The 7,969-nt window shown below is 42.8% G+C and overlaps 1 long non-coding RNA gene across 1 annotated transcript in view; it reads right to left on the reverse strand.

Moving 5' to 3' along the window:
• LOC103608666 overlaps positions 1 to 6,165 on the reverse strand; it is a 22,930-nt gene extending 16,765 nt beyond the window's left edge. Inside the window, exon 1 of the long non-coding RNA XR_552080.1 lies at positions 6,090 to 6,165. This is a non-coding gene — a long non-coding RNA (uncharacterized LOC103608666). The remainder of the gene's footprint in view (positions 1 to 6,089) is intronic.
• Between the last annotated feature and the right edge of the window lie 1,804 nt (positions 6,166 to 7,969).

Consider the following 7,969-nt stretch of genomic DNA (forward strand, 5'->3'; position numbering starts at 1 on the left):
GGGTTAGCAATTAGAAGTGCTAAACAAAAGGTCATTTTACCTAGGCAGGTGATGGAAAGTAAACCAAGCAGGTGGCTGCAGAATTAATAAAAGTTCTTTTTTGTTGTTGTTTTGTTTTTTTTTAATCTTGGGACAGAAAAGTTCGGAATCATTAAAAATATGAAATAAAATTAATATCACCTGGAAAGGGTCAGCGATCTAAAGCACACGACTGAACAGGCATTTAATAAGCCCCTGCCCTCCTGTGGAGAGGTAGGTGGGAGGGGACAGGTGGCCAAGGGACATTCTCACCTCAGGTCCTGCCAAAGGCCTGGTGCCAGGAAGCCCACTAAGAAGGAAGATGAAATTTCTGCATTTACTGCAGAGATAAAAGTCAATTTTAGGACTGTAAAATATGACTTTAATTAATTAATATGTAACCATCAGGTTTGAAGCCCAGCAATGCTGAAACCAAAATTGTATTCAGTTCACAGAATCATACGTGGAAGGCCAGAGCTTGAGGTCTGGTGAATTTAAAATCCCACTTTACTAGTGTCTTTGAGTTTCCTGAATTCCCTTTCCTCGCCACCATACCTATGAGTACATGTGTGAGTGTGTTGTCAGTCTGGGGGTATGTGGGTGCTTGTGCATCTGTGTGTACTCTGCTTTGTCTATGGCCATGTGAGTATCCATTGTGGCTGTGTGTTTGTGTATGTGTGCCTGAGACACGTGTGTTTTCCAAACTGCTGCTCTCAGCAGAGGAAATGATGCCGTAGCAGCCTACAAGTTGGAAATCAGAAAATTCTCTGAGGAGTCTTCTTATCACAAGGATGGCACAGAGTGTACCGAGGACAGGCTAAACAACAGTGGATATTTCTTTACAGAATGACCTTCTACTTTTTCTCTTTTTCCCTCCTTCTTTCTTTCCTTCCTTCCTTCCGTACAACAATCTCTGAGGCCCACTGCAAGCCTGACATGATGCTACATATATGTTATCTAATTTAATCCATGAAAACACCCTTCATTGTACTTATTACCCTCTCCATTTTACAAGGGAGAGAACTGTGGTTCCCAGTGATGACAGGAAACAGCTGCTTATCACAGGGATGGCAGAGTGTACCAAGGACAGGCTAAACAACAGTGGATATCTCTTTACAGAATGACCTTCTACTTTTTCTCTTTTTCCCTCCTTCTTTCTTTCCTTCCTTCTGTACAACAATCTCTGAGGCCCACTGCAAGCCTGACATGATGCTACATATATGTTATCTAATTTAATCCATGAAAACACCCTTCATTGTACCTATTACCCTCTCCATTTTACAAGGGAGAGAACTGTGGTTCCCAGTGATGACAGGAAACAGCTAACATCACACAGCTAGCGAGTGGAAGATTCTCAGAAACAGCAAACTATTTTCCCGAAAGATGGGGGGCGGGGGAGCACTGAGCTTGGAGCCAGAGGACCTGGCAGGACAATAGGGGCTCCAATTTACCAGTAACATCCCCTACTCTAGAAGATAGGACACATTTCTACCTAATACAGGATTTATCACACAGATAAATGAGAGGCATAGGACTCATGCCTCTCATAAGGCTGGGGGTGCTCAAAAATATCCTCTTTTTCCCCCTACATCCCATCATAGAGTGTGGCAAATAGCGAGACTGTCCCTTTCCTGGGTCGGTTTTCCTGCCCATCATTTTTCAGCCTGTGACCTTGTGCTTTACCCATTTGCATCGGGCCCTAGATAGAGGGTTTCTAATTGGAACCTTAAAACCTCACTGGGGGTGTCTAGAGCTTAGACAGACACTTAGAGAGACACTTGATGTTTATATCCAATGATACAGTGGGGACAGTCTAGGGACCGGGGCATCTGGGATCTGGTCCCAGTTGTGCCAGCGATTTGCTGTGTGCTCTTGGACTTCACTGTCCATCTCTGGACCTCAGCCTCATCCCCTACATCAGAGTTCAGCAAACTATGGCCTGAGAGCCAAATCCAGCTCACCCCCTATTTCCGTACATAAAGTTTTACTGAAACACAGCTACATTCACTCATTTACATACTGTCTATGGCTGCTTTCACGGAACAACAGCAGAACTGAGTAATTAAAACAGAGACTGCATGGCCTGCAAAGACTAAAATATTTTCTGTCTAGCCCTTTACAGAAAATCTCTGCCTGATCTACAAAATGAGGATGAACCAAAGCCACCTGTGCCAGTACTTAATCTGTAAATCTCTATGGATAGGGAGACTGTGTAATTTATCATCCAAACTGGGGCACTGGGCATTGCGAAGCAGATGCTGTTGACAATTTCACCAAGACAACAGGAGCAAACCAGGGCCACCCCAGGCAAACTGGGATGCAGGGCCACGTATCTCTAGAGTTATCTCTATAGTAAGGTGGTCAAGTGACAAAAAGAGACTCAAGATCAAACTCAGAGGGGAGACAGTAAATTAAACACCGATAAACAGGTTCTTCCTGACTCGGAACCCCCACTTGGCTAATTGTGACTATTCTAGAAGGGGATATACCATGCAGCTTTTCCAAAATGCTGTGACCTTGGCCACATCATCCTTCACCACAGAGCATCTCAGGGAACGAATGTCCCACAGAACACACTCTCCAAGTCACGCAGTATGGATTCTTCCCAAGATGCACAGGTAGGATCTTCTCCCTTCCTTCACAAAACCTTGCAGGTGAAGAATGCAGGGCTGTATCCTTCAGGAAATTCTGAAACCCAAAAAGCTCTGAAAACAAGGTATTTCACCGAAGTGTTACGTAATTTGGTGGTGAAACCTGAACTCAGCTGAGCTGCCCTGATACAATGTATGGTTTTTATCTATCCCACATCTCGTGAACATATGTGAGTTTTGCTGTAGGAAGACTAGTATATTTGACTATGGGGTGCTGCCTCAGAGCCTACTGGGGGTGTTATAAAACATACAATATATGTAAATATATTACTCATTAAATTCCAAAAATTCTGAATTCTGAAACATATCTGACACCATGAGTTTCAGATAAAGGTTTGTGGATCTGATACTAGTTAAAACATACTGCACAAAAGGGAAAGACACACAGAAACAATGAGGCCGAAGGTACATTATTTGTCTCAAAGAATCTAGGATAAAACCCCTCACACTGTTAAAAACAAGGACTCTCCTGCTAGCCACTTCTACTGATCAGTTATGCTATTCTAAAGAAGGGAGAGGGGCTTAACCTGACCCAAAATGACACAGCCCGCACTGACCGTTATGGGGCCAGGTGTGGCCCAGCTCACACCTGCATTGCTGATGCTGGGCCCTGGCCTGGCTCAGACAGGATGCTTGCTCACTGATTGACAAATGGACATATAAACTGAGTGAGCAGCTGAGCTACAGTCTGCAAAGACGTTGATATAACCACTCAACCATCCTCACCGAAGTTAGAATGTGTTCTTTCTCTTTCTCTCTTCTCTTTCAGGCTCCTCTTTCCTCTCTGCGCTCTTCTTAACTTTCCTTACTTTCTGCCTCTGCACCTTTGCCACCCCATGGATGGGCAAAGGAGGTGAAAATGGGGGAAAACCAAAAGAAATGTGCTCACGAACATGACTACTCAGGCCCCTCTCCCAAGGTGTTTGCAGCTCTCTGGGGTCTTGGGAGTAACTTTTGCTGTTTGACAGTCCCTGCTGCAAATATGTTGTCTTATTATCCACTCCTTTAAGTCTCCTGGCAAAGTAATCCAACATGCAAACCTTAAGAAAATCCTCAGACCCAGATCCAGAGGCTACAAGAGGCAGCTGCATGATTCTCCAGCGATGGAGTGTGAGAATCAGCAGAAACAGCACACCACAAAGGGCGAAGGCCAGGTCCCTTCTGAGAGCCTAGCTTTGGAGTAACACTCTTCATCCACCCCCCACTCCCCACAACCTCCAGGAGTGGCTGAGCCTTTTAAGAACTCTACTAGCGGGAGTTGTGCAGCCAAGTGGTTCAGAGTCTCAGCCTATACTGTCTCGTATGGAAGTTCTTACCTCATGTGGCTACTGAAATGTGGCTAGTGAGACTGGGAATTTTTTCATTTTATTTAATTTTAATTCAAATTTAAAAACTGATAATCAATTTGGTGATTGGAAAACTATTAAGTATGTTTAGAACAACTTATGTATATGAATCTGCTTCTTCAACTGTACATTTTATGAAATCTAAATACAGATCACTATTTCCAGTGAAAATGTAGCATTCAAATTGAGACTTGCTGTAAGTGTAAAATATACACTGCATGGTGAAGATTTATAAAGAAAAAATGGCAAATATCTCTCTAATAATTGTTTACATTGATTACATGTTGAAGTGATAGTGTTTCGGAAATATGAGGCTAAGTAAAATATGTTATTAAAATAATTTCACTGGTTTCTTTTTACTTTTTCAATATAGCTACTAAAAATTTGTATATTACTCGCCTTACATTTATATTGAACTGTACAAGCTTAGAGTGTGGATGCACAAGCTTAGAGTGTGGATGCACAAGCTTAGAATTGGTATAAAACAAGGCTCTATCTCCATGTGAGCTCGAATTATCATTCACCATTTCTAAGCCTTAGTTTTCCCATCTATAAAATGGGTATGACAGCACTTGTCTCAAAGGATTATTTTGAAAATTAAACAAGTTAATGTATTTAAAATATTTTTTCCGTGCCTGCACAGAATATGATAAACACTCAAGGGAAGGTAGTTATCATCACTCTCATCAACTTACAATCACCACCACTGCCATCAACATCATCTCTACCCTATTTCTAGAAGAAATTTCAGGAAATGTATAACAAAGGACAATAAAATTATTCTATAAAGAAATCACAAGCCAGAAATGATAAAGTGAGAATATGTATAGCAAAAATCTAGGCTAAGTATTGAAAGTAATTGAGTATTAAATTCTAATTTGTAGTTGCCAAGGCAAAGGGGAAGTAAAGCTTGGATTGTCTCATTAAGGTAAACCCAGCAGGTGATCTCGACAGATAAATGTTTTCCTAACACTAAAATCTGAAATGACCATACCATGGATGTTGAACTGGAAGATTTCTAAGAAGTCCCTGGCCACTAATCTTGCCATCCTCAGGTCCATCTTCTGCTTCAGACACTAAAAAAATTACTCCAAAATATAGATCTGACTATGTCACTTTCTGTCTTAAAGTCTTTCAAGAGGTCAACAGAGATTAACTGCAAATGGGCAAAGAGCTCTCACTGGGATAATGAAAATGGCTTATGATGATGGCTGCACAACTCAGTAGGTTTACCAAAAATCATTGGATTGCACACTTAAAACATGTGGATTCTATGACCTGTAAATTTTAGCATAATAATGGTGTTTTTAAAAAGAACTTTCAATAGTCCCAGGCCAAGATGACCTGGAGCAGTACTCTAGACTACAGAAAAAATCCTCTCCTTGCCGGGCACTCAAAGACCCTCATGACCTACTTGCCACTTTAAAGCTTACCTCTTTGTATATCCTTTTTGCAACATACCCTTAAACAAAAAAGTTTCCAAACTCTGCCATAATCTGTCACTCACTCCACCAGCACATCACACACACTGTCCCTGACAACGTAAATGCCTTCCTCTACCTTTCCCAATAAATTTGTATTCATCCTTCATGACTCACCTACCCACCATCTCCTCTTAGAAGCCATTCTAACTGCCTTCCCCACCAAACCCCCTCCACCAGGGGTGAGCTCTGATGCATGAGCTCAGCTCTCTGAACCTCAAGGTTTCCTTCTACACAGTAGGGATAGGAGAGCACCTCCCTCATCAGGTGGATGGAAGCATTCAGTTTATAAAAGCCTCCAATGTCCATGTCCCTCCGGCATCCTGGGGAGCCACATGCATGCTGCTATATTGTAATTGTTTATTTACACATCAGTCTCCTCCTCCAGACCACGATCTCCAGGGAGGCAGAGGCCTTGTTGAATCATCCGCATCTGCGAGGCCTGGCTAGGAGGAGAAGCCCAGTAAACACAAGAGCTGAGTAAGTGAATGAATAAATGAAGTCTTTTCTAGACCTAACAAAGGCACCGATGGTAGTAGGTATATAGATTTATTACTACTTTTTAAAAATCAAACCACAGTCAAATGCCATACCTGATAGAAATGTGGCCAGAATGTGCTGATGGCGAGCTCTGCCTTCACCCAGCCCTCAGTGACGACCCCGGACACGTTCCAGACAGGGTTCCCCTGGGGTCCACCGTTCACCTTCACATAGACATTCAAGGCCCCTGGGCTGGACCTGTCACGGCTGGAGAAGTAGTAATGGAAATCGATGCAGTGTGTGTCGTTTTCCTTCAGGGTTGGCAGGAGAAGGTGGGCCTTCTGGCCAGAGGCTCTTCCAGAGCTGTTCACCATCATAAAGGATCCTGGAGACCCACAAAGGGGTTGGAAAGTAGAGACAAAGAGAGAGAAAGAAAAGCCTTCTGAAAATCAGTTGTACCCATAAACATGGTGGCCAGAGCTGTGGCCGGAGATCAAGTCACTCTAGCAGGGTCTGGTTGACCCTGAGGAAGCCACATATCCTCTCTGAGCCTGAGTATCCTCTTCTGTAATTGGGCTTAAAAACCTCTATTCAACAAGATGATTTTAAGAATTAAAAGATGGTAACATGGGGCTGGCCCATGGCTCACTCAGGAGAACGTGGTACTGATAACACCAAGGCCACGGTTTTGGATCCCTATATAGGGATGGCCGTTTAGCTCACTTGGGAGAGCGTGGTGCTGACAACACTAATTCAAGGGTTAAGATCCCCTTACTGGTCATGTTGTTTAAAAAATAAAAAAAATGGTGACATGTATGAAGTATTTTTATAAGGTAGTCTATAAGCATTTTTTAGAAGAAATATTATATCCAGAAGTTCCTGAAGGAAGCATGACATAAAAACCAAGGAATTTAGTTAACTGCAATCTCCACAGGTAAATGAGATAAAATAGAACATCATGCAAGCTTGGGCCATTTCAGTGGAGGCAGAAACTCTACAGTGCGGGAGATGCCATTGTTCCAACATACTCCACCTGGAGTCTTGCATTCAGTACAAAGAACCACAGATTAAAGGAGAACAAATAAAAGTAGAGTATATTCAGGTATGCAAGGAAGACCCTGATGAAATGTGAGAACCAACTGGAAGACATTCAGGTGGAACAAAGGCAAGTAACACTTGCTAAGTGCTTGGGCACCAGCATTGATGTGAGGTGCCTTACTTACATATGATTCAGTTCAACGTTCAGATTGACCCTGGGACATAGAGGATTTTTATTTTATTTAAAGATTGAGTGATTTGTCCTGGGACACTCAGACAGGGAGAGAGGAACCCAGATTCTCTCCAACTTCAAAGTCTATGCTATTATTACTATTTGCACAAAACATAAATACTATTTCCAAGCATTAAAAGGCTGCCTCATAGACAGGAAGCGAGCCTCTTTTGAGTTGCTTTGACAGATTAAATGGTTATTTCCAGTTCCACCCCTCCCTAGATCCATGTCCTTTGCCACTGGATCTGCAGTTCCACCCAGCAGAAGCAGAGGGTATGTCCTCATCTCTCCACTTTGGGCTCCACCATGACTTGCTTTGGTCAACAGGATGTTAATAGAATGATTCAAGCAAAGGCTTAAAATGTGCTTGCCTAGTGGGGCTTGCTCTCTTACAGTACTGCCACCGTTCAGAAGAAGAATGTGCCCCAGGTAGCTGCTGTCCCTTTCAGCTTGGGTGCGAGAATAAACACACATGGAGGACACCTGCCTTCCAGCCAACAGTTCAATCAAGCCATCCCTGCAGCTAGACACACAGCCACATGGCAACAAGCCCAACCTAGATCGGCCAATCCACAATCAATGTACAGAGCAACAAGTGTGAGAATAAATGCTTATTGCTGTTTGCCACTGAGTTTTTGTTATGCAGCATTATTGTGGCAATAGCTCATTGATAAAGCTGCCTGAGAGAGCAGATGCATGAAAGAAACCACAAGGAGGCACATT

The sequence above is a fragment of the Galeopterus variegatus genome, unplaced genomic scaffold, assembly GCF_000696425.1.
Source record: "Galeopterus variegatus unplaced genomic scaffold, G_variegatus-3.0.2 Scaffold8673, whole genome shotgun sequence".
Taxonomy (NCBI): domain Eukaryota; kingdom Metazoa; phylum Chordata; class Mammalia; order Dermoptera; family Cynocephalidae; genus Galeopterus; species Galeopterus variegatus.